The sequence below is a fragment of the Salmo trutta genome, chromosome 25 (genome assembly GCF_901001165.1).
Source record: "Salmo trutta chromosome 25, fSalTru1.1, whole genome shotgun sequence".
Taxonomy (NCBI): Eukaryota; Metazoa; Chordata; class Actinopteri; order Salmoniformes; family Salmonidae; genus Salmo; species Salmo trutta.
Window position 1 is genome coordinate 28,690,311 of NC_042981.1, and position 27,860 is coordinate 28,718,170.

At 43.4% G+C, this 27,860-nt stretch overlaps 1 protein-coding gene across 3 annotated transcripts in view; it reads left to right on the top strand.

Annotated features, from left to right (window-relative positions):
* The window catches only part of LOC115162343 (latent-transforming growth factor beta-binding protein 2), a 157,764-nt gene that overhangs the window by 29,887 nt on the left and 100,017 nt on the right, over positions 1-27,860 (top strand). The window lies entirely within an intron of this gene.

Genomic DNA, 27,860 nt, shown 5'->3' on the forward strand with positions numbered 1-27,860 from the left:
ATACTGGACTTACAGAAGTTTCAGTATTTGATGAGATGCGTACATTCTGGATCTGTAACACACTAAATAGTGGGGTGACAGTAAAATATTCTTGGTTTCCAATCCAAGAGTACAGTAGGCCTTTGAAGTGTAATCAAAACTGATTTTCTGGCGCTAGACCACTGACATCTGAGATTTTTGTAATATAATCGCTGAGTTCAGAAGAGGATTTAAACCTCGGATGCCATTTCTTTTGATCTATGATGGCAGTCTGACATGTGGGCATGGCAGCCCTGCGGCTTTATGAAATGTTTTTGGCCCAGTGTCATGGCACACTGATATACATCTTCATTTGAACATGGAATTCGTTTCACAGTCAAACTTGGACTCAAGTGTAGATTCTGCTGTTACTTCGGGGGAAAAAACGCTGCGGTTTAAGCTCATGTAAAAAGTTATGCCTCTAAGCTCTTCATTTCTACAGTAAGAAGACAAAATTATAATTTTGCATCTAATCAAAATCAGCCTTAGTCTGACAGGAGCAGGCAGAGGAAGGAGAAAGGCACTGTACTGTACACTCCACCATGAGTTGAACTACTACAACAGTCACCTGGACAATGTGAGAAGCAAGTGCAACAATATACTTTATGATGTGTATGTACGACATACGGTGTGTGCAAAACAGAAGTTCTTTATCTTGGTATGCATCCCCCACGTTTGCCAAGATGGCGTAGCAGTCAGACGTCTTTGTCTTTGTCCTGTCGTGTCCCTTGTATATATCTTTTTACATCTTTTTCTTCGCATATCTTTTTAAAATATTTTCCTAAAACTCAACTTCTAAATACTCTCCTGCAACCCGCCTCACCCAATGTGGCGTGGATCTGTTTTTTTTCTAAAGTATTTCTATTTACTTTGGATCTGGAATCCCTCAACTGAAGCTAGCCAGCTAACTACCTACCAGCTATCAGTCAGCAAACCATTGCTAGCGGTCATCAGCTAACCTTTAGCTCAGAAAGCTCTCGCCAGTTCGAACAACATGACTCAAACCAGAGCATAACGGACCTATTATTATTATTATTATTTTTTTTTCCCCCATATCCCCGGATTCCTACCGCAAACTCTGAACATTTTCATCTGGATCTTCGCAACTAGCTAACCCCAATCCCGGATGACTACTCCTGGCTAGCGTTTCCATCCCAGAGCAAGCACCAATTAGCCTGAAGCTAGCCTGGCCAGGGCTCCTGTGCTACCACCGAAGCCCACTCCTGGGCTACAATATCCGGACCCCTTCTACTGCCGGTACGGGGCACGGAACCCCGCCGATCCTCAACGACTGGAATACCGACATAATCTGCCCGAGGATTCCAACAGGCCCCTCTGGCGCGACGTCTGCTGAAGGCCCATTCTGCTAACCGCAGGCTACTAGCTACCTAGAGCTACTTGGAACCCTACTAATTCCACGACTGTTCTATCGACGTCACCGCACGAAGAGGCAAAAACAGACTTACCCCCATTGCGACGTCCCCCAAAGGCTAACTTGCTAGCACCGGTCTGTTAACTGCTAGCTTGCTTGCCCCGGTCTGCTAACTGCTAGCTTGCCTGCCCCGGTCTGCCAACTGCTTTCTTGCTAACCCGGTCTGCTAACTGCTAGCTTGCCAGCCCTGGTCGGCTAACTGCTACCTTGTTTAGCCCCGGGCCTACTAACTGTTAGCTTGTTAGCATCAGCCTGCTAACTGTCTGAATCACCGTGTCCCCAGTCAGCCCAACCACTCACTGGACCCATATGTTCACTTGGCTATGCGTGCCTCTCTCTAATTTTATTCATTTTATTTATTTCACCTTTATTTAATTTAACCAGGTAGGCAAGTTGAGAACAAGTTCTCATTTACAATTGCGACCTAGCCAAGATAAAGCAAGCAGTTTGACACATTCAACAACACAGAGTTACACATGGAGTAAAACAAACATACAGTCAATAATATAGTAGAAAAATAAGTCTATATACAAAGTGAGCAAATGAGGTGAGATAAGGGAGGTAAAGGCAAAAAAGGCCATGGTGGCAAAGTAAATAAAGTATAGCAAGAAAAACACTGGAATGGTAGATTTGTAGTTTGAAGAAAGTTAAAAGTTAAAATATAAATAATATGGTGCAAAGGAGCAAAATAAATAAAATAAATAAATACAGTAGGGGAAAAGGTAGTAGTTTGGGCTCAATTAAAGATGGGCTATGTACAGGTGCAGAGATCTGTGAGCTGCTCTGACAGCTGGTGCTTAAAGCTAGTGAGGGAGATAAGTGTTTCCAGTTTTAGAAATTTTTGTAGTTCGTTCCAGTCATTGGCAGCAGAGAACTGAAAGGAGAGGCGGCCGAAGGAAAAATTGGCTTTGGGGGTGACCAGAGAGATATACCTGCTGGAGCGTGTGCTACTGGTAGGTGCTGCTATGGTGACCAGCGAGCTTTGATAAGGGGGAACTTTACCTAGCAGGGTCTTGTAGATGACCTCGGAGCCAGTGGGTTTGGCGACGAGTATGAAGCGAAGGCCAGCCAACGAGAGCGTACAGGTCGCAGTGGTGGGTAGTATATGGGGCTTTGGTGACAAAACGGATGGCACTGTGATAGACTGCATCCAATTTATTGAGTAGGGTATTGGAGGCTATTTTGTAAATGACATCGCCGAAGTCGAGGATCGGTAGGATGGTCAGTTTTACGAGGGTATGTTTGGCAGCATGAGTGAAAGATGCTTTGTTGCGATATAGGAAGCCTATTCTAGATTTAACTTTGGATTGGAGATGTTTGATGTGAGTCTGGGAGGAGAGTTTACAGTCTAACCAGACACCTAGGTATTTGTAGTTGTCCACATTTTCAAAGTCAGAATCGTCCAGAGTAGGGATGCTGGACGGGCGAGCAGGTGTAGGCAGCGATCAGTTGAAGAGCATGCATTTAGTTTTACTTGTATTTAAGAGCAGTTGGAGGCCACGGAAGGAGAGTTGTATGGCATTGAAGCTCGTCTGTAGGATAGTTAACACAGTGTCCAAAGAGGGGCCAGAAGTTTACAGAATGGTGTCGTCTGCATAGAGGTGGATTAGAGAATCACCAGCAGCAAGAGCGACATCATTGATGTATACAGAGAAAAGAGTCGGCCCAAGAATTGAACCCTGTGGCACCCCCATAGAGACTGCCAGAGGCCCGGACAACAGGCCCTCCGATTTGACACACTGAACTCTATCAGAGAAGTAGTTGGTGAACCAGGCAAGGCAATCATTTGAGAAACCAAGGCTGTTGAGTCTGCCGATGAGGATGTGGTGATTGACAGAGTCGAAAGCCTTGGCCAGGTCAATGAATACGGCTGCACAGTATTGTTTCTTATCTATGTCGGTTAAGATATCGTTTAGGACCTTGAGCGTGGCTGAGGTGCACCCATGACCAGCTCTGAAACCAGATTGCATAGCGGAGAAGGTGCGGTGGGATTCGAAATGGTCGGTAATCTGTTTGTTGACTTGGCTTTCGAAGACTTTAGAGAGGCAGGGTAGAATAAATATAGGTCTGTAGCAGTTTGGGTCAAGAGTGTCCCACCCCTTTGAAGAGGGGGATGACCGCAGCTGCTTTCCAATCTTTGGGAATCTCAGACGACACGAAACAGAGGTTGAACAGGCTAGTAATAGGGGTTGCAACAATTTCGGCAGACAATTTTAGAAAGAGAGGGTCCAGATTGTCTAGCCCGGCTGATTTGTAGGGGTCCAGATTTTGCAGCTCTTTCAGAACATAAGCTGACTGGATTTGGGAGAAGGAGAAATGGGGAAGGCTTGGGCGAGTTGCTGTGGGGGGTGCAGTGCTGTTGACCGGGGTAGGGGTAGCCAGGTAGAAACCATGGCCAGCCGTAGAAAAATGCTTATTGAAATTCTCAATTATAGTGGATTTATCGGTGGTGACAGAGTTTCCTATCCTCAGTGCAGTGGGCAGCTGGGAGGAGGTGCTCTTGTTCTCCAAGGACTTTACAGTGTCCCAGAACTTTTTTGAGTTTGTGTTGCAGGGAGCATATTTCTGCTTGAAAAAGCTAGCTTTGGCTTTTCTAACTGCCTGTGTATATTGGTTTCTAACTTCCCTGAAAAGTTGCATATCACGGGGGCTGTTCGATGCTAATGCAGAACGCCACAGGATGTTTTTGTGTTGGTTAAGGGCAGTCAGGTCTGGAGAGAACCAAGGGCTATATCTGTTCCTGGTTCTAAATTTCTTGAATGGGGCATGCTTTTTTAAGATGGTGAGGAAGGCATTTAAAAAAAATAACCAGGCATCCTCTACTGAAGGGGTGAGGTCAATATCCTTCCAGGATACCCGGGCCAGGTCGGTTAGAAAGGCCATTACTGTCCTGGTTAGTGATTACTGTCTTATTTCACTATAGAGCCTCTAGCCCTGCTCAATATGCCTTAACCAACCATGTTGTTCCACCTCCTACATATGCGATGACATCACCTGGTTTAAACGTCTCTAGAGACTATATCTCTCTCATCATTACTCAATGCCTAGGTTTACCTCCAATGTACTCACATCCTACCTTACCTTTGTCTGTACACTATGCCTTGAATCTATGCTATCGTGCCCAGAAACCTGCTCCTTTTACTCTCTGTTCCGAATGTGCTAGACGGCCAGTTCGTATAGCCTTTAGCCGTACCCTTATCCTACTCCTCCTCTGATCCTCTGGCTGGTGATGTGGAGGTTAATCCAGGTCCTGCAGTGCCTAGCTCCACTCCCACTCCCCAGGTGCCCTCATTTGTTGACTTCTGTAACCGTAAAAGCCTTGGTTTCATGCATGTTAACATTAGAAGCCTACTCCCTAAGTTTGTTTTACTCACTGCTTTAGCACACTCTGCCAACCCGGATGTCTTAGCCGTGTCTGAATCCTGGCTTAGGAAAACCACCAAAAACCCTGAAATCTCCATCGCTAACTATAACATTTTCCAGCAAGATAGAACTGCCAAAGGGGGCGGTGTTGCAATCTATTGCAAAGATAGCCTGCAGAGTTCTGTATTACTATCCAAGTCTGTACCCAAACAATTCGAGCTTCTACTTCTAAAAATTCACCTTTCCAGAAACAAGTCTTTCACTGTTGCTGCTTGCTATAGACCTCCCTCTGCCCCCAGCTGTGCCCTCGATACCATATGTGAATTGATTGCCCCCCATCTATCTTCTGAGCTCGTGCTACTAGGTGACCAAAACTGGGACATGCTTAACACCCCGGCCATCCTACAATCTAAGCTTCATGCCCTCAATCTCACACAAATTATCAATGAGCCTACCAGGTACAACCCCAAATCCGTAAACACGGGCACCCTCATAGATGTCATCCTAACTACCTTGCCCTCCAAATACACCTCTGCTGTTTTCAATCAAGATCTCTGCCTCATTGCCTGCATCCGTAATGGGTCTGCAACCAAACGACCACCCCTCATCACTGTCAAACGCTCCCTAAAACACTTCTGCAAGCAGGCCTTTCTAATCGACCTGGCCAGGGTATCCTGGAATGACATTGACCTCATTCCATCAGTAGATGATGCCTGGCTATTCTTTAAGGCCTTCCTCACCATTTTAAATAAGCATGCCCCACTCCAAAAATGTAGAACTAGGAACAGATATAGTCCTTGGTTCACTCCAGACCTGTCTACCCTTGACCAGCACAAAAACATCCTGTGGCGTTCTGCATTAGCATCGAATAGCCCCCGTGATATGCAACTTTTAAGGGAAGTTAGGAACAAATATACACAGGCAGTTAGAAAAGCTAAGGCTAGCTTTTTCAAACAGAAATTTCATTCTGTAGTACTAACTCAAAAAAGTTCTGGGACACTGTAAAGTCCATGGAGAATAAGAGCACCTCCTCCCAGCTGCCCACTGCTCTGAGGCTAGGAAACACTGTTACCACCGATAAATCCACTATCATTGAGAATTTCAATAAGCATTTCTCTACGCCTGGCCATGCTTTCCACCTGGCTACCCCTACCCCGGTCAACTGCCCGGCACCCTCTACAGAAATCCGCCAATGCCCCCACCATTTCTCCTTCACCCAAATCCAGATAGCTGATGTTCTGAAAGAGCTGCAAAATCTGGACCCATACAAATCAGCCGGGCTAGGCAATCTGGACCCTCTCTTTCTAAAATGATCTGCTGAAATTGTTGCAACCCCTATTACTAGCCTGTTCAACCTCTCTTTCGTATCGTCTGAGATTCCCAAAGATTGGAAAGCTGCCGCGGTCATCCCCCTCTTCAAAGGGGGTGACACTCTAGACCCAAACTGCTACAGACCTATATCTATCCTACCCTGTCTTTCTAAGGTCTTCGAAAGCCAAGTTAACAAACAGATTACCGACCATTTCGAATCCCACCGTACTTTCTCTGCTATGCAATCTGGTTTCAGAGCTGGTCATGGGTGCACCTCAGCCACGCTCAAGGTCCTAAACGACATCATAACCGCCATCAATAAGAGACATTACTGTGCAGCCGTATTCATTGACCTGGCCAAGGCTTTCGACTCTGTCAATCACCACATCCTCATCGGCAGACTCAACAGCCTTGGTTCCTCAAATGATTGCCTCGCCTGGTTCACCAACTACTTCTCTGATAGAGTTCAGTGTGTCAAATCGGAGGGCCTGTTGTCCGGGCCTCTGGCAGTCTCTATGGGGGTGCCACAGGGTTCAATTCTTGGGCCGACTCTTTTCTCTGTATACATCAATGATGTCGCTCTTGCTGCTGGTGATTCTCTGAACCACCTCTACGCAGACGACACCATTCTGTAAACTTCTGGCCCCTCTTTGGACACTGTGTTAACTAACCTCCAGATGAGCTTCAATGCCATACAACTCTCCTTCCGTGGCCTCCAACTGCTCTTAAACGCAAGTAAAACTAAATGCATGCTATTCAATCGATCACTGCCCGCACCTGCTCGCCCGTCCAGCATCACTACTCTGGACGGCTCTGACTTAGAATACGTGGACAAGTACAAATACCTGGGTGTCTGGTTAGACTGTAAACTCTCTTTCCAGACTCACATTAAGCATCTCCAATCCAAAGTTAAATCTAGAATAGGCTTCCTATATCGCAACAAAGCATCCTTCACTCATGCTGTCAAACATACCCTCGTAAAACTGACCATCCTACCAATCCTCTACTTCGGTGATATCATCTATAAAATAGCCTCCAACACTCTACTCAACAAACGTGATGCAGTCTATCACAGTGCCATCCGTTTTGTCACCAAAGTCCCATACACTACCCACCATTGCAACCTGTACGCTCTCGTTGGTTGGCCCTCGCTTCATACTCGTCGCCAAACCCACTGGCTACAGGTTATCTACAAGTCTCTGCTAGGTAAAGCCCCACCTTATCTCAGCTCACTGGTCACCATAGCAGCACCCACTCGTAGCAGCGCTCCAGCAGGTATATCTCACTGGTCACCCCCAAAGCCAATTCCTCCTTTGGTTGTCTTTCCTTCCAGTTCTCTGCTGCCAATGACTGGAACGAACTGCAAAAATCTCTGAAGCTGGAGACTCATATCTCCCTCACTAGCTTTAAGCACCAGCTGTCAGAGCAGCTCACAGATCACTGCACCTGTACATAGCCCATCTGTAAACAGCCCATCTATCTACCTACCTCATCCCCATACTGTATTTATTTATTTATCTTGCTCCTTTTCACCCCAGTATCTCTACTTGCACATTCATCTTCTGCACATCTACCATTCCAGTGTTTAATTGCTATATTGTAATTACTTCGTCACCATGGCCTATTTATTGCCTTAACTTACCTCATTTGCACTCACTGTTTATAGACTTTTTGTTTTCTTTTGTTCTACTGTATTATTGACTGTATGTTTTGTTTATTCCATGTGTAACTCTGTGTTGTTGTATGTGTCGAATTACTATGCTTTATCTTGGCCAGGTCGCAGATGCAAATGAGAACTTGTTCTCAACCAGCCTACCTGGTTAAATACAGGTGAAATAAATAAATACAAATAAATTATGATTTGTGTTTGTCATTGGGTTGAATCATAGCAGATTAGCGGGTCCATATGTTAAATGTTTAGTGCTTCATTCTTAATGCTGTGTAGAACCAGAGCTAAACAACATAGCATGACTTTCCTTCTTCACCATTAAAAGAGCTGCTCCATATTAACTCCACAGGGGGTTAAGAAGCCATGGTTGAAAAACATGGAGTTCAACATGTAGTGTGAAGGAAAACAACGTCTGATTTGCCACATAGGATTGCCACAGTAACGCTTGCCATTTGCTATGAAGATAGAAACCAGATTTGAATGAATAATGTATTTTCTTTGGGTTTGTGTAACATTATAAAAATGTCAATTTGTTAATTGGACTAGACTAGCAATGACTACCGATGCACATAGCGTGACAACTGGTCCGACTAGGTCATCTCACAGCACATTCAGCTATTCTCCAAAGACCATTATCAGACCAGAGAATGGCATCAGACTTTTGGCTTCGACAGCATTCTATTTGTGTCGCAATCATTCTGGAAATGATACTCGTGCATTTCTACTAAAAATGATTGTATTTTTTCTCCACTGTTTGCTTAAGTCCGTTGTTAAGCTTGGAGGTCACTGCCAAATCTTCTGATTATGGTCGTGTTATGGTTTGAGCCGTATTTCCGACTGAGGGTGTTGAAAGGTGATGCTTGTTTGTGTCTATGACTGTGCAGGCCGATTTTTTTGTTATGTATGGGAAAAGTTTATCTTGTCAAACGCTTCTCTGCCTTGGATGAGAGCCCAATGGTTTCCTAATCCTCCTGCAGTTGTATAAAGTGCCATAATTTGTTTGAGCACTGAGGTCACCCTTCGTTTTCAGCCAAAGTGTCATCTGGGTAATATCGTTCTCTGAAATCTCTGCAGTGTATTCCATTACAGTTGACATTTATGGTCCAGTACGTTCTAATTGCGAGAACTGAGAGTGCCTTTTGCAGTTATGTCACATTGTATTTCAGTTGGTGTTATGGAATTATACTGGCGAAACCGCTCTGATGCATGTAGTAGCTTGAAGTAACCCAAGTAAATGTGTTGGCAGATGTTTTCCGAAAACAGTTTTTAAATTATTTTCCCTTGCATTGTTTCTTAGTCACGATAAATCTTCAGTTTGTAATCAATACAAGGCATGTGTCAGAAGTGCACAGTTGCTATGCATATGCTTGCTTTGATATTGACTTAGTGGACATATTTGCAACCTGAGTCACAGATCTGGGACAAATAAGAGAGCAAAGCTGCATATTTGACATTACAAGAGGCAGACACCCTTACTGAGTCACACACAACCTGGCGATGAGCAGCGTGATCTCGCTTGTCTTTAATGGAGCTGACTAACACATCGCAGCAGGTGCTGTTCATCTGAAGATGAGCCATTTCCTACTCCACAACACAAGCCTGGCCAGAGCCTGTCCAACCATTCAAATGAACGCTTGTGGATGAGTTGGCAAACACAGACATTTACAAAAAAATGGGATTGTGAAGCTTAGAAACAGGCCCAAACTATGAGAAGTATAGAAAACAGTGAGTGTGTGGACATTTGGAAAATATTATTCACATAACCCATTCAGAGAGTGGCAGGCTCACGTGTCTGTATTTTCAGGCTACTAGAGTACTTCTTCTCAGAAGATGTTTGTGTAATGTACTGTATGTGTGGGTCCAGTTCTAGTGAGCACCATTCGCCATTCAGGCCCTGTTGTAACCCAGAGGTGGAAAAAGTTTACCCCTGGAGCAGTAGTGGACCCAGGTCTTTGTCTCAGATATCAGGTTTTGGTTGTGCTGTGGCCAGAGGCGCGGGAGCAATGTGAGGTCAGTGAGAGAGTGCAGAGCGGTGCCAAGCCCAAATTAACGGGTGAGGAGAGCTGCCTCGGCACAGATTAGAACATCCTGCTGGTTTTACCCCCTCTCCTCTTCTCCGGCCGGGGAGAAAGGGCCACTCTCAACAACAGCCGCAGACCCCTGCCTCTGCCCCTGCCTCTGCTGCCTCTACTCTCCTGCCTCCAGCCTGTCCAGGCCTTTCCTGTTCTCCCTAAGAGGGAAGGTGTGAGGTATGTCTCCGTCTGGGAAACAGGTTTGGGTCGTTACGCCAGTAGCACCTTGTTACTGACTTTACCTCTATTGCCTGTTGGGTCGCGCCAAGGAAACAGGCATTATGTAGCAGCTCCAAGCAGAGCTGGGCTTAAGATGGGCCAAGTTGGCTGGCAGTGATCAGGGCATGAGGGGTCGCCTGGCTGGCCAACGTGGAGCGGTCTGGGAGTCCAGACAGCCTGCTCTCCCGACCTGCCAGTTGGCCTCCCGCGGTAATGAAATCACCCTGTGTGCACTGTGTCAGCAGCAGATGGGAAATGAATACTGTCTGCTGTATTTTGTGAAGTGGTTTGTCAACACTTGGGAATATCGGGACGGTCTGTAAGACATGGACGGTCTGTAAGACATTCCAGTAAAACAGGTGTAGACTTTTGCTGTGTTTAACTCAATTTACAGTAGGCCTGTGCAGAGTACTCTGAGGCCAAACACAGACCGTTTAGATTATTCATCAAACGGTAAAGAAAGTGTGTTCATAATGTTTGTAGCTAAAATCATAAATTGGGATCATGCAAACTTACTGTGTCCACCCTGACCATACTCCCACTCTAGGCCCTACACTCCAACTGCCCTCCCCTACTCTCCCACTGTCCTCCCCTACACTCCCACTCTAGTCCCCTACACTCCTACTGCCCTCCCCTACTCTCCCACTGTCCTCCCCTACACTCCCACTGTCCTCCCCTACACTCCCACTGTCCTACCCTACACTCCCACTGCCATCCCCTACACTCCCACTGCCCTCCCCTACACGTCCACTGTCCTCCCCTACACGTCCACTGTCCTCCCCTACACGTCCACTGTCCTCCCCTACACGTCCACTGTCCTCCCCTACACGTCCACTGTCCTCCCCTACACTCCCACTGTCCTACTCTACACTCCCACTGTCCTCCCCTACACGTCCACTGTCCTCCCCTACACGTCCACTGTCCTCCCCTACACGTCCACTGTCCTCCCCTACACGTCCACTGTCCTCCCCTACACGTCCACTGTCCTACTCTACACTCCCACTGTCCTCCCCTACACGTCCACTGTCCTCCCCTACACGTCCACTGTCCTCCCCTACACGTCCACTGTCCTACTCTACACTCCCACTGTCCTCCCCTACACGTCCACTGTCCTCCTCTACACGTCCACTGTCCTCCTCTACACGTCCACTGTCCTCCCCTACACGTCCACTGTCCTCCCCTACACGTCCACTGTCCTCCCCTACACGTGTACTGTCCTCCCCTACACGTCCACTGTCCTCCCCTACACGTCCACTGTCCTCCCCTACACGTCCACTGTCCTCCCCTACACGTCCACTGTCCTACTCTACACTCCCACTGTCCTCCCCTACACGTCCACTGTCCTCCCCTACACGTCCACTGTCCTCCCCTACACGTCCACTGTCCTCCTCTACACGTCCACTGTCCTCCTCTACACGTCCACTGTCCTCCCCTACACGTCCACTGTCCTCCCCTACACGTCCACTGTCCTCCCCTACACGTCCACTGTCCTCCCCTACACGTCCACTGTTCTACTCTACACTCCCACTGTCCTCCCCTACACGTCCACTGTCCTCCCCTACACGTCCACTGTCCTACTCTACACTCCCACTGTCCACCCCTACACGTCCACTGTCCTCCCCTACACGTCCACTGTCCTCCCCTACACGTCCACTGTCCTACTCTACACTCCCACTGTCCTCCCCTACACGTCCACTGTCCTACTCTACACTCCCACTGTCCTCCCCTACACGTCCACTGTCCTCCCCTACACGTCCACTGTCCTACTCTACACTCCCACTGTCCTCCCCTACACGTCCACTGTCCTACTCTACACTCCCACTGTCCTCCCCTACACGTCCACTGTCCTCCCCTACACGTCCACTGTCCTCCCCTACACGTCCACTGTCCTACCCTACACGTCCACTGTCCTCCCCTACACGTCCACTGTCCTCCCCTACACGTCCACTGTCCTCCCCTACACGTCCACTGTCCTACCCTACACTCCCACTGCCCTCCCCTACTCTCCCGCTGTCCTCCCCTACACGTCCACTGTCCTACCCTACACGTCCACTGTCCTACCCTACACTCCCACTGCCCTCCCCTACTCTCCCGCTGTCCTACCCTCCCACTCTAGTCCCCTACACTCCCACCTACTCCCCTTTATTCCGACCCTTCACCTATAGTGAACTGTGTGGACCTCCCAGGGTCTGGCCAGGTCTAACGGCAGGCTAGAGATTGCCAGGTCTCTGGGCCACACTTCAGAATGAGTACATCCTTACGTAGCTGCCAAAGAAATAATCCATTCTCCCTCCATGCCGTCCCTCGTCCGCCCCGTTCGTCACCCCTGCAGTGGGATTCGACAGAGGTTCAGCGTAACACAGGCTTTCCTGTGGGGGGCTTTGCTCAGCTTAAGTAGTGAAACGTCCTTCCCTGCCAGCATGATATCCTGGTGGTCACAGCCAGTCTGTCAGCCCGTTTTATGAGGGTCAGGGCCAGCCTTGAACCACTCCAGTCCAGGCTGAATCGGTGGATCGGTGATACAGCTGGATCACTGATACAGTACGGCATGGAGGACACAGTCACTGCCTCCCCTGGGTTCTTCCTGTCTCCCGTCCTTCTCTCCTTCTCTGACATCAGGCCTCCACAGGAAACGGGGCCAGGCCAGGGGCAGGGCAGAGCAGGATGTGTGTGCAGTCATCTTTCCAAAGGTGATTTCTCTCTGTGCTCCATGGTTACGTAATCAAACTTGGTGAGAGGAGGAACCTGGATTCTACTGTAGGACTCTGCACAGCAACAACTTCCCATCTGATGGTCTCTCCACTTGTGCTAGCTTAACTGGACTAATAGAAATGTATATGCTAACTGCAGGTTGCATTGTTGGAGCAGGTATTGCTTTCTCAGCCAAAGCTTCATGATAATTTACTCCACAAACACAATGGTGACCTTACTGTGAGTCCATGCAAAGCTGTTTCACTTAAAGCTCCAGAACAGTCCAAATCATGTTTTTCATGAACTTGGATGATATTTGGATGAAACCAGATCAAAGTACAATGACCAAAGTATGAAAAATGACTGTTGCTTTTACATTGATTATAAAGTTACTTGTCCCCTCCCTCATGACAATACACTTGGATTCAGGAGGCGGGATTAATTCCGGATAATAAAGGGCTTTTTGTGACAGCACAAAAAGCCTCTCATTTTGACTGCAGCATGTCAGCAAATATAATAAGAGGTTTCCCCTATTCATCTAAGGCAAAGATACTTATAGATTTCAGCTTTCATCTGTGTCTGGTGTTAGCTAGTAACTGGCTAGCTAGGTCTTCAGCATGGATCAAAAGGGTTGGCCATTACATCAAGACACATGCCAAACGGGAGATTCATGCCAACTTCTTCACATCATTGACAGTCATGATATATAGACATTGTCTGGCACCGTGTAAAGTTTCAACTGAAATTCTCCAAGATGAACCAGCTAGCTAGCTTGATAAACAGTGCCGACAATTCCTTTTTTTATAAAAAAAGTTCCTATTTAAAAAAAATACATACATACACATAAGAACAACAACTTACAAACATCAACTACATCTCCTCTGCCCAGACCCAAATTCTCACACCTCCATCCCTTGTGCTAGCATTGTTGTTTGCCACATGGCCTTAAATTGTACCAATTAGATTTTCTTGGTCGCCCATGCTATTTCAATATTTCAATAATAAATCCTTTGATTTTCCCATTGTGTTAATGATGGCGGATTAATTGATTTCCAAATTTTTGATATACTTTTTTTTCAAGATGAGCGATAATCGTCCAGCCTACTGGGTCTCACTACACCCCCATATGCCATGTATTGAAATATGCAGACAGACAGATTAAAAGTTTACATTGTAATACTTCTGACAGACAAATGTCGAGCTCTGCCTATAACTTTTGGACTTCATAGCATTCCCAGAATGCATGGATTATGTAATCATTGTTAGTTTTACACTTAAGACATGACTCTGTCATTGTGTTTTAGAATTTGTGAATTTTGTCTCTTGTATAGTTAATACTTGATTAAGCGTACATTTTTGTTAACTCTAATTTCATTAGTTATGGTCCAACTTTCCCTCCATCCTGTGCCAACATCAGTTCTTTTTAAGTCTTTGTTCCAATAGTTTATATTTTTTTCAAAGAGACTGTCAGTTGGATAGGATCTCTGCAAGGTCTTGTATATCTTACCTGTCATATGAACATCAATATCTGACTCAAATAAGATTCCCTCAAGGTTGCTCTGATCTCCAAAAGATTTCAAATTGAAATTCTGTGATATGTAACTTTTAAGTTGCATGTATTTGAACCTATCTACATTGGTCAGTCCAAAATTACTTCTTAATTCTATCATGGAAATAAATGTATTTCCTCTTACCAAGTCATTTACGGTGTCTATGCCTTTAGTATTCCATATGGACCAATTTATCGGTGAATTCTGAAAAGCTATCTAAGGATTGTTCCATAAGGTTGTGTTTTTAGGGAGTGATATTTGTTCTTTCATACAGTGCATTCGGAAAGTATTCAGACTCCTTCACTTTTTCCAAAATATGTTATGTTATAGCCTTATTCTAAAATTGATTTAAAAAATATATACACTACCTTTCAAAAGTTTGGGGTCACTTAGAAATGTCCTTGTTTTTGATCAAATTGATCAGAAAGACAGTGTAGATATTGTTAATGTTGTAAATTACTATTATAGCTGGAAATGGCACATTTGTTATGGAGTATCTACATAGGCGTACAGAGGCCCATTATCAACAACCATCACTCCTGTGTTCCAATGGCACGTTGTGTTAGCTAATCCAAGTGTATAATTTTTAAAGGCTAACTGATCATTAGAAAACCATTCTGCAATTATGTTAGCACAGCTGAAAACTATTTTGCTGATTAAAGAAGCAATAAAACTGGCCTTCTTTAAACTAGTTGAGTATTTGGAGCATCAGCGTTTGTGTGTTTGATTACAGGATCAAAATGGCCAGAAACAAACAACTTTCTTCTGAAACTCGTCAGTTTATTCTTGTTCTAAGAAATTAAGGCTATTCCATGCGAGAAATTGCCAAAAACTGAAGATCTCATATAGAGGTCGACCGATTATGATTTTTCAGCTCCGATACCGATACCGATTATTGGAGGACCAAAAAAAGCCGATACCGAATAATCGGCCAATTTTTAGATATATATTTGTAATAATGACAATTACAACAAAACTGAATGAACATTTATTTTAACTTAATATAATACATCAATGAAATCTATTTAGTCTCAAATAAATAATGGAACATGTTCAATTTGGTTTAAATAATGCAAAAACACAGTGTTGGAGAAGAAAGTAAAGTGCAATATGTACCATGTAAAAAAGCTAACGTTTAAAGTTCCTTGCTTAAAACATGAGAACATATGAAAGCTGGTGGTTCCTTTTAACATGAGTCTTCAATATTCCCAGGTAAGAAGTTTTAGGTTGTAGTTATTATAGGACTATTTCTCTCTGTACCATTTGTATTTCATATACCTTTGACTATTGGATGTTCTAATAGGTACTTTAGTATTGCCAGCCTAATCTCGGGAGTTGATAGGCTTGAAGTCATAAACAGCGCAATGCTTGAAGCACAGCGAAGAATGCTGGCAAATGCAGGAAAGTGCTGTTTGAATGAATGCTTACGAGCCTGCTGCTGCCTACCACAGCTCAGCCAGACTGCTCTATCAAATCATAGACTTAATTATAATATAATAACACACAGAAATGCGAGCCTTAGGTCATTAATATGGTCAAATCTGGAAACTATCATTTCGAAAACAAAACGTTTATTCTTTCAGTGAAATACGGAACCGTTCCGTATTTTATCTAACGGGAGGTATCCAAGTCTAAATATTGCTGTTACATTGCACAACCTTCAATGTTATGTCATAATTATGTAAAATTCTGGCAAATTAATTACGGTCTTTGTTAGTAATAAATGGTCTTCACACAGTTCGCAACGAGCCAGGCAGCCCAAACTGCTGCATATACCCTGACTCTGCTTGCACAGAACGCAAGAGAAGTGACACAATTTCCCTGTTAAGATTGATTGTTTTTTCTAAGATAAGTTTAATGCTAGCTAGCACCTTACCTTGGCTCCTTGCTGCAGTCGCATAACAGGTAGTCAGCCTGCCACGCAGTCTCCTCGTGGAGTGCAATGTAATCGGCCATAATCGGTGTCCAAAAATGCAGATTACCGATTGTTATGAAAACTTGAAATCGTCCCTAATTAATCAGCCATTCCGATTAATCGCTTGACCTCTTATCTCATACAACACTGTGTACTACTCCCTTCACAGAACAGCGCAAACTGTCTCTAACCAGAATTGAAAGAGGAGTGGGAGGCCCCGGTGCACAACGGAGCAAGAGGACAAGGACATTAGAGTGCCTAGTTTGAGAAACAGCCTCACAAGTCCTGGCAACTGGCAGCTTCATTAAATAGTAACTGCAAAACACCAGTCTCAACGTCAACAGTGAAGAGGCGACTCCGGGATGCTGGCCTTCTGGTTAGGTGTCCTTTAGTAGGGGTTTCTTTGCAGCAATTTTACCATGAAGGCCTGATTCACGCAGTCTCCTCTGAACAGTTGATGTTGAGATGTGTCTGTTACTGTGTGTCTGCATTTATAAATGCAGATGTGTCTGCATTTATTTGGGCTGCAATCTGAGGTGCAGTTAACAATAATGAACTTATCCTCTGCAGCAGAGTTAATTCAGGGTCTTCCATTCCTGTGGCGGTCCTCCAGTTTCATCATAGCGCTTGATGGTTTTTGCGACTGCACTTGTAGAAACTTTCGAAGTTCTTGACATCTTACGTGACCTTCATGTCTTAAAGTAATGATGGACTGTCGTTTCTCTTTGCTTATTTGAGCTGTTCTTGACTTGGTCTTTTACCAAATAGGATTATCTTCTGTATACCAACCCTACCTTGTCACAACACAACTGATTGGCTCAAACACATTTAGAAGGAAATAATTTCCACAAATTTGCTTTTAACAAGGGAAACTTGTTAATTAAAATGCATTCCAGGTGACTACCTCATGAAGCTGATTGAGAGAATGCCAAGTGTGTGCAAAGCTGTCATCAAGTTAAAGGGTGGCTACTTTGAAGAATCTCAAATTCCCATTAGTTTCTGCAGATCCTCTCAAGCTCTGCCAGGTTGGATGGGGAGCGTCGCTGTACAGCTATTTTCAGGTCTCTCCAGAGATGTTAGATCAGGCTCTGGCTGGGCCACTCAAGGACATTCAGAGACTTGTCCCGAAGCCATTGTCTTGGCTGTGTGATCAGGGTTGGTGTCCTGTTGGAAGGTGAACCTTCACCCCAGTCTGAGGTCCTGAGCACTCTGGAGCAGGTTCTCATCAAGGATCTCTCTGTACTTTGCTCCGTTCATCTTTCCCTTGATACTGACTAGGCTCCCAGTTCCTGCCGCTGAAAAACATTCCCTCAGCATGATGCTGCCACCACCATGCTTCACCGGAGGGATGGTATTGGCTAGGTGATGACTGGTGCCTTGTTTCCTCCAGACGTGACGCTTGGCATTCAGGCCAAAGAGTTCAATATTGGTTTCATCATGGTCTGAGAGTCTTTTAGGTGACTTTTGGCAAACTCCAAGCAGGCTGTCATGTGCCTTTTACTGAGGAGTGGCTTCCGTCTGGTCACTCTACCATAAAAGCCTGATTGGTGGAGTGCTGTAGAGATGGTTGTCCTTTTGGAAGTTTCTCCCATCTCCACAAAGGAACTATGGAGCTCTGTCAGAGTGACCATTGGGTTCTTGGTCACCTCCCCGACCATGGCCCTTCTCTCCCGATTGCTCAGTTTGGCCGGGTGGCCAGCTCTAGGAAGAGTCTTGGTGGTTCCAAACTTCTTCCATTTAAGATTGATGGAGGCCACTGTGTTTTTGGGGACCTTCAATGTTACAGACATTTTTTTGTACCCTCCCCCAGTTCTGTGCCTCGACACAATCCTGTCTCGGATCCCTACGGACAATTATGGAAACAATGGAAACAGAATTTGCAAACATTTCTAAAAACCTGTTTTCACTTTTTCATTATGGGGTATTATGTGTAGCTTGATGAGGATTTTTTTTTCTTAAATGTAATACATTTTAGAGTAAGGCTGTAACGTAACAAAATGTGGAAAAGTGAATGGGTCTGAATACTTCCCGAATGCACTGTATTGTTATAGTGTTGTTAATTAACCATGAAGTTCTTAATGTTGTTAGCTTTATCTTTTGAAAATAGACAAACAAAAAGAGTCTGGGGATGAGCATGTGAATCTTTAATATGTACCCATTGTTCCTCTTTAGTGCATTTAACTACAGTATATGTCTCAAGTAAAAGCCTTGGGTGGTGAGTTGATACAATTCCAAGTCTGAAGGTTAAAACCACGCTTAGCCTTAGGAAGATTTAAAGCATTCCTTTTTATTCTATTAATTTTATTAGCCCATATAAAGTCTGTTATGACTGAGTATACCAAATGTCTTCGGTGGGGTAATTGTTATTACCGAAAATGAATACAAAAAATTTGGGAGACTTGCCATTTCAAAGAGGTTTATTCTGGCTGTAGGATTTATGGGAAGATAATTCAATTGAATTAGATCTGCTTTCATGTTGTTGATTAATGGATTAAAGTTATCTTTATATATTTGTTGTTTGTTGTCACTTATTAAGCACCACAAGTTTTTTATATTTTTTTGTGGTCCACTTAAATAATTGCTGTAGATTGATTGTTATTCTTTTTTGCAATTATCAAGTTTTTTTTCACGTAGAATTTTATATCCTGAAATTTTTTTGTATTCTGAAAATATTTTTAGCAAAGGGGGCATTGAATTTTCAATATTGATCAGGTATATCAGGAGATCATCTGCAAATTAATTTAGTTTATATTATTGTTTACCAGTACCTGTTACGTTTGGGTCCTGTCTAATTCTTTCTGCAAGCGGTTCAAGTGCCAGTGCAAACAGGATGGGGGAGAGGAGACATCCCTGTCTTGTGCCCTTTCTAAAGCAATTTCATCAGATAATGTATTTTTTTGTATATTTTTGCGTTATATTTTTTTAGTAAATGTCAGCTGGAAAGTTAAAAGCTTCCAAAGTTTTGAATAGAAAAGGCCATTCAAGACGGCTTAAATTTGTTGTTTCGTACGTATCAAGTCTGCTTATAAGTTTGTTATTATACTGAACAAAAATATAAACGCAACATGTAAAGTGTTGGTCCTATGTTCCATGAGCTGAAATAAAAGATCCCAGAAATGTTCCATACGCACAATAAAAAAAAACATATATTATTTTTCTCAAATGTTGTGCACAAATTTGTTTACATCCCTGTTAGTGAGCATTTATCCTTTGCCAAGATAATCCATCCACCTGACAGTTGTGGCATATCAAAAAGCTGATTAAACAGCATGATCATTACACAGGTGCACCTTGTGCCCTGGATAATAAAAGGCCGCTCTAAAATGTGCAGTTTTGTCACACAACACAATGCCACAGATGTCTCAAATTTTGAGGGAGCTTGCAACTGGCATGCTGACTGCAGGAATGTCCACCAGAACTGTTGCCAGGAATTGAATGTTAATTTCTCTACCATAAGCCACCTCCAACAACGTTTTAGAGAATTTGGCAGTGCGTCCATCTGGCCTCACAAATGTAGACCACGGGTAACTATGCCAGCCCAGGATCCCCACATCCGGCCTCTTCATATGCTGGATCATCCGAGACCAGCCACCCGGACAGCTTATGAAACTGAGTATTTCTGTCTGTAATAAGCACTTTTTGTATAGAAAAACTCATTCTGATTGGCTGGGCCATGCTCCCAAGTAGGTGAGCCTATGCCCTCCCAGGCCCACTCATGGTTGCGCCCCTGCCCAGTCATGTGAAATCCATAGATTAGGGGATTAATTAATTTATTTCAATTGTCTGATTTCCTTATACAGTATGAATTGTAACTTTGTAAAATCGTTGAAATTGTTGCATGTTGCGTTAATTATTTTGTTCAGTATATTTTATTGTTACATTTTATTAAACTTATGGGTCCATAATCAGCAGGAGACTCCTGGTTTTAATAAAACTGAAATAACTGTTTGATACAGGGAACTAGGAAGTACTGAATTGCTTGACGTGTGTTGTCATTTGTGTTAAAAGGGGGGCTACTTTGTCCCAAAATTTTGAATAAAATCGTATGGGAAAGCAAGCCATTCCTGGTGTTTTTCTCGGTACAAATATTTTAATAGTATCTAATATTTCTTCTTGAGGGATCTCTGTTTTTAGTCATAATTTTTTGTCTGCCGATAATTGGTTCAGAGTTGTTGAGTCTAAGAAGGCTATATGATCCGTCCAACTGTTGTTTAATTCTGAATTATATACATTTTCATAGAAGCTTTAAAAATTGACATTAATCACGATTGCTGTGTCTAATTGTATTTTCATCTTTAAAAATTATAACTTGTTTAAGATGTTTTTATTTTGTGAGATATTTACCAGGTTTATTTGCCATTAAGTACTATGCTTTATTTGAGTTTAACCTGTAATTTATGGCTTTCTAAAGTAAAAGATCTTATTCCTGCTTAAGTTCCAAAATTGTATTTTCTTCTTTACCTTGTAAAGATTTTTTATGGGCTTTTTCTAAGATAGTGATTTAGTTTTCTTTAATTTTAATTTGTAAATCAGATTAAATTTTCACAGAGTATGAGATTACCATCACCCTAATGTACGCCTTAGATTATATCGGGGGTCGGCTTTTCTCTGTCCTCTATGTCTGCATTTGTAATGGTAAAGGTTTTTATTTTTTTATTTACATATTTAATACATTTCGGGTCCGGAAGATGCACTCTGTTCATTCACCAAACTCTGTTGCTAAGTTTATTTTCTATTTGTGAATTAAACATGATGCCAGAGAATGATCCAATATCACTATATCATACATTTTTTAATCCAGTAAATTGTTGAGTGCATTTTTTTAATACATTTTTTTGTCAATTTTTGAATAGTTTTTCTTACTTTGAGGAAAAAATTAAGGATATTTTGTAGTTGGGAATACTAATATGCTGGTGTCCTGTAAATCATTTGCAGAGATTACATTTTTCAGCCTCTTTGGAGGCTCCCTAAATCTGCCTTTTTTTATTTCTACATCTCTCCATCTTATCAAATGTATAATTTATGGTGGGATACACAATGAAATCAATGTGTAAGGTAAAATACAACATTATAAAATGGCCTTCTTGGTCCTTGTGCTGGGATATAAGAGAAAATTGTATATTCTTATTTATCAGGATGCTTACACCTCTGCTGTTATGACAGTAGGTGGCAGCATAGGCGTCGCCAACCCAGCTACTATTTAAATGTTAAATGTATATTTTTTTATGTAACTCTTACACGAATCTGGTGACAACCATATGCTGAGAACCATATGCTTTTTTCCTCATCATGGAGCCTGTACACATTCCATGTGATAAGTTGGATTTTGTTTGTCTTTACTTGTAAAGAATCAAAGTTAACCTTATCTGTTCTGCCTATTATTGAAGAACCAAGTAAAACATTGACAGAAATCATCCCTGTATGATGCATTTCTGTATTTTGAAGGTTACATATCTTGAAATCTTGATTACTGACAAGCAAAACATTTTGGGACTATGTCAACAATGGACTAATGAAACAAATACCAAATAAAATGTTTGGGTGGAGTTTTCCTTTAAGGCAGCTCAATTACTCGGTATTGGACCGATGTTGAGGGCAAGCCAACCAGCCATGTGCACAGAGCAAAATGACCCTTAAGTGAATGATGGTGATATATTTCTCTTATAGTAGGCAGTGACCGGTTTCCTCATATCGGCCCACACTTGTTGTCTGGTGACTAATAGGCCTAGTGGTTACGGGGCTTATTGACTCTAGGCTTTACATTGAACCACACAGTAACTTCTCAGAGGAAACTGTGGTCAGTGAGGGAGTTCTCCATGTTAATCATTGAACAGTCATCCCTTTTAGCCTAACCCCAGATAGACCACACAACTCTCACTGCTGGAAGCTACGGTCACCATACCCTAGTAGGTGTTCACGGAAGCTGCCAGAAGTATTATTGTTGTTCTGTAATATACTGTAGTAGTTGTTATAGAATTAGGAGCGGTGTGAGACATAGTAATAGCAGTGGCTGTGGTGGGAGGTCTAGTGATGGTAATAGTAGCAATTGTGGTGGAATGGTAACTTTAATGTTGAAAGCAAGGGAAAACATCTTTCCTCACAGTTTCTCATAACTACACAGAAGGGGAACATTTAAAATAGCAAATATCCTACTAACTTTAGGTCCCTAATACTCTTGACACTTTCAAGCTTGCATGCTCTTTATGCTAAGTGGTTATGGTAAGACGTTCTGACTGGGAAAGTTATCCTGCCACCTGGTAATCTGCTATCATAATCAGAGAGGAAGTACCAAGAGTCATCCCCTTGTCCCCAGATTCTACAGCTAAAAGAGTATGCCTTGAGTTGGGGCAATAGAGGGCTATGGAGGGGGGCTCGGACTCGGAGTGTTAATTCTCATATGTCATAACAGTTTTACCTTTACCCGTTTCTGTTCTTTCTAATCTCTGCAAGGATAGGAACTAGGATAGGGACTGTAGCATGGGGATCCCTGATCTATTTCACTAGTGTGGATGTGAATGAACATGAATGAGTTCTGGGCAGGCTCAGTGTTCAGTGTTCTGGAGAGACAGGTTTGTCTTTGTGCTGATGCTACAAACTTGACCTCTGGCTCGACCCTGGTCCCTGATGATCACTTTCACTTGTGATGTGAATGGGTAAGGGCTTTCCGGAGCACCGGTGACATCCTCTGCAATGGTTTAGGAGTGTCCAGGCAATTGTGTTTCTCTGCTAACGCTGGATTATAGAACATCAACATGGCAAAGAGTGCAGACTCAGCTCTGGAGGCTACCTTGGACTCATGGGAAACCTTGTGGGGCTTGGGATGGGATGGGGTGGGATGGTTGGGGGATTGGGTAAAAACCAGCTGCCATGTTTAAAGTAACTGTCCAGGGAGAAACTCACTTTTAAAAGTTAATATTATTTTAACTCATGCCCAAATAATGTTGTTGACTCATCCCATACTCATATTTGTGGGAAAAGCTTAAATTGGAGAAGAAAACACTTAAAAAACCCTCAAACTTGTATCTCAAACAGACCGTTTGATGTCATCTTCCTGAGGAAGTTGAGCTGGCCAATCAGCGTTCTACTCTCATTAATATTTTTAATGACCAGTGTACTCCCACACCATTCTGTTGTTGGCATACACCTACACCTTTCCAACACAGAAAAGCTGCCTTTAACATACTTTAACTATCTCACTCATATTGTAATTAATTATAGATCATTTTTTATAGAAATCCAGAAACACTGGACAGTTACTTTAAAGTTACTTGTATTTTATGGAAGAGTTGTATTTCAGTCAAGAGTTGTATTTCAGTCAAAGTTGACATTTTACATGAAATTTAGGGAAACGGAAGAAAATGGGAAACAGGAAATTTGAATGTTTTGGTGATATTTTCATGGTAATTATTGTGCCATGTACTAACAGTGTGGGGATACAATGCTATATTGTATTTACAACTATTTTACAAGGTTAGACAATTGATTTGGGATGGGGAAGACAACTCAACATTTTTCACACAAAGAAAGTAGCATTTTGGCATGACAGTGATATTGGCAGAGTAAGACTAGGGATCAGAGTTTGTTCCCCTGTTGCGAAGACAAGGACAACAAAGTCCCATGAGTGGTTGACTTTCTTCTCAGGCCACAGGGTCTTAGAAAGCTTGGCAGCGCAGGAAAGATAGATCTTTCTCTTTCTGCCTGTCAAGCTCTCCAGGTGCCTTGTCAGACACATACTTAATGCCACAGTGCCCGGCCTGGTGGACTGCAGGTTCCAAGCCAAATCCATCACATCAACCAGCAGGCCTTTGTGATGCAGCTGTCATTCGCAGAGACAACAACATTTCTGGGAAACAAAGTGTCCCTTCCACACTGGTCAGGCTGAGTTCCCGTGATGGGGCTTGGTGTTGAAAACATGAATTACCAGTATGGCTGTGCATGGGACCAGTTGTATTTAACAGGTAAGTTGACTGAGAACACATTCTCATTTACAGCAATGACCTGGGGAATAGTTACAGGGATGAATGAGCCAATTGGAAGCTGGGGATGATTAGGTGATCATGATGGTATAGTATATAAGCCAGATTGGGAATTTAGCCAGAACACCAGGGTTAACAACCCTACTCTTACAATAAGTGTCATGGGATTTTTTTTTGTGACCACAGAGAGTCAATACACTCATTTAACATCCCATCCAAAAGACAGCACCTTACCCAGGGAAATGTCCCCAATCATTGCCCTGGGGAATTGGGATATTTGTTTAGACCATAGGAAAGAGTGCCTCCTACTGGCCCTCCAACACCACTTCCAGCAGCATCTGGTCTCCCATCCAGAGACTGACCAAGACCAACCAACTTAGCTTGAGAAACAAACCAGCAGTGGGATGCAGGGTGGTATGCTGCTGGCCCAGTTAAAGCAGGCAGAGGTCAGAGAGCTTGATCCCTGGGGGTTGAGGCAGCAGAGTTCAACTTCCAGCTCAAAACATCCAACAATGTCAGCCTCTGGTCCTTGGTGAGCACTAGCTAACTTATCCTACGCGATAGGTGATTACATAGATATTTGACATGTCTGGGCCCCCCATAATTTTTTTGAATTTATCGCAGTTTCTTGTTTCCAGACATCGGAAAACGACCTTTGCTGGCTTTTCTTTTGCTGTTTTAGGTCGTTCTCAGTAAATCAATGTTTCGTGTTGCTTTTCAATTAACTTCCTTGTGCTCTATCAAAATCCCCTTTTTAAGTATGAAAACCTATTTCAGAGCTAAACTATGCTTTTATGTTATTAGGACTTGGCTTCACAGAACACCTCTTCCTGCTTAGCTGTCTCGCTATAATTTGGGAAATGAATGATCAGAGCGACTGTAATATGCTGGAGAGGTTTGAATGGCCTCTCAGTTTCGCATGTCTGCAGGCCTTTTGGGCATCTTCCCTGGACCACACAAACCACAGGCATCTCCTCCCCTCGCGTCCAGACGCGGCTCACTAGCCTGCTTCTCACAGCCTAACACTCCTTACTCTCTCCAAGAACCGAGGTGGAAATTGACGGGCTGGCGAGGGTCTCACATAATATGGCCCCCCAGGGGGGACAAAACAACAGTTTATTTCACAACTTTTTGGCCGGAAATATAGTAGACAGAAATATAGTGATTCACTTGCACATAGAGCATCTGTGGACCTCGTTGGAATCAAGTTTAGAAAAAGTATATTCTGATGCAAATCATGAGGGGAAAAATGAAGAAACTGGTTTCAGTTCTATGTGGTTAGCACCTAAATCAAACCCATTAGAGTACCTTGTGGAGAGGAAAATGGACTGTGCTGTGCTCGCTCTCCTCTGGAAGGCACAGTTTGTCCTCTGATCTAAGCCTTGTCCCCTGGGGCACATAAAGGCTAAGGAAGGAGTTGGCATGGAGCTACTTCATTGTAGCTCAGGGATTTAATCTAACTCTTTTCTAATTCATTGTGTCCAGGCCATGGCTGCTACCAACTGGATTCCTGGAAGGCTAGACAGGAGGAACATGATTTAATCCAGCCTCTACGGCTGGTGCGTTTCACTCTGACGCGCCCAGATTTTCATGAGGGGAAAATAATCTGCCTGGAGCCACAATTAGCCAAGCCATAATGACTAGAGATGCTATCAAACACAATAGGCCAATCTGGGTTTTAATTGTTCACTGATGTTTGGCCCTGTGCAACTGTGTAACGAGAAGACCCTGAACTCTGCCCTGTTACACTGTATATCCGCTAACCAGGTGTTTTTCTCTTAAGAGATGGGACAAACAACAGCACTAATATTGCTTGCATGTACTCCAGAGAAAATACCTCAGAGTTGCATCTAGTTTCAGGAGACAGGGTTAGTTAGGGTTTCATCAAAAACATAGGAAAAACGTACAAAGACGTGTTGTAAGATTTGTTATTTGAATTGTAGTCATCCTAGGTTTGAGCGTGCGTGTGAATTACAGGGGATAGAGGAAGGTTTTTGCTCTGGTGTGCAGCCATGGTGGATGTTCAGCAGCACTGTTCAGGCTGCTTCCAACATGGAGGTCAGTGGTACAACTTCTATCTGCATAGCTATGTGTCATTTATTTCAACAGTTTGTTGGTGCTTTTTAATGTGGTGCCGATCTCCAGCCAGGAGAGGGAGAAACTCCAATAAAACTCTCAGTTAGCTTCCTCAACTGCTCTATTGCTGGTCCCATAAAAAAGTGTTTTGGATAATGTCGTAATGAGAGCTCACTAGAGAACGCTCCCGCATCCCCCGTGTCCTCGCTCCTGATTGAATCCACATGTATCTGGTAAAATATTAGTACATGGTAAATTGATAATGAGGACATTGCCTCCTTACATCCCGTTGTGTAAGAGCGAGGCAGATGTCAATAAAGATGAATTGCTAACGCCTGTCTTCAAAGGAACAACTGATAAGGTTTTATGTCATTTTTGGATGAAGATGTAATGTTTGGTTGACATACAGAGAAGCTGCGGTGGAGGAGCAACAGCTCAGTGCCACTTCTGAAAACAGGCCAATTGCTTTTTCTCTCCAAGCCTTCAGTTCACATCACAACCCAGCCATTCTGTAGGGCCCGGCTTACACGACTGACCACCACAGATTAAACTTTCACAGAGGCTATAATTATAGGTCAGGCTTTGATGTGACAGAGACTTCTGAGTTATTTTAAGTTTCCCAATGAACACCAACGTTTCCGCCGCTCAGTGTTCTCACTGTTGAATTGTTCATGTTGCCATGAGGAATAAGCAACAACAATATGAAATAAGCCCAGTGCTGTCAGGATATCATATTTACTATAGCCTGTTCAGTGTCAAGCTTTGAGGTCTTATTGAAAGGAGCACAGAGAGACTTCAATGCACCCGCTGCATATGGGCTCTAGAAATAAAGCCAGGGAAATGGGATCTGCCTCTGGAGCTGTATTTGACCACTGTGGTGGCAGCTGTGCTGCTATTCTGTGTGAGTAATAAAGGATTCATGCTTTCACAGCTCCCAGCCACCTCTCTTCTCACTGCTTCTCAAACCACCCAACTGAATCTACATTGAATTTCCAGACAAATAAGAGGCATGTATCAGTTTCCTATAACGTGGATTGATGGAGATGGGGTAGAATTCGACCAAACCCGATCCAATCAAATCTAAGGTAAACTTCCATCATGAAAAAATAACATTGTTTCTGAAAATGCCAAGTTTGAATTCCTGTGTGCTGATCAAACATTGTAATGTGAAAGTTTATCTGATATGAAATCCTATGTTGATGGAGAGGTTCAGAGGATTGCATTCTGCAGAATGATGATAGCATCTTGACGGACAGTCTGGAAAGGTTCCTCTGTGTTATAGTTCGGTTGGTTCGTTCCAGGAACTTTATGGTCATTCATTACACAACAGTGTTTCAAATACTAAAACATTGACTTAGTCGAGCATCATGTTAGGTACTTGAATGACAACGCCAGGGCCCTGTTTCAAGTTATACACTGCACTCTATGAGGACACTCTATGCTGTCCATGTTACAGTCTGTGAATGCTCTCTACACTTCACCTGAAGTACCATCTGTTGAAACTTGAGAACCTTTTAACAATGTAGACAAGCTCTGTAATGCCCGTTCTAAAGTGCTTCATTGTTTCA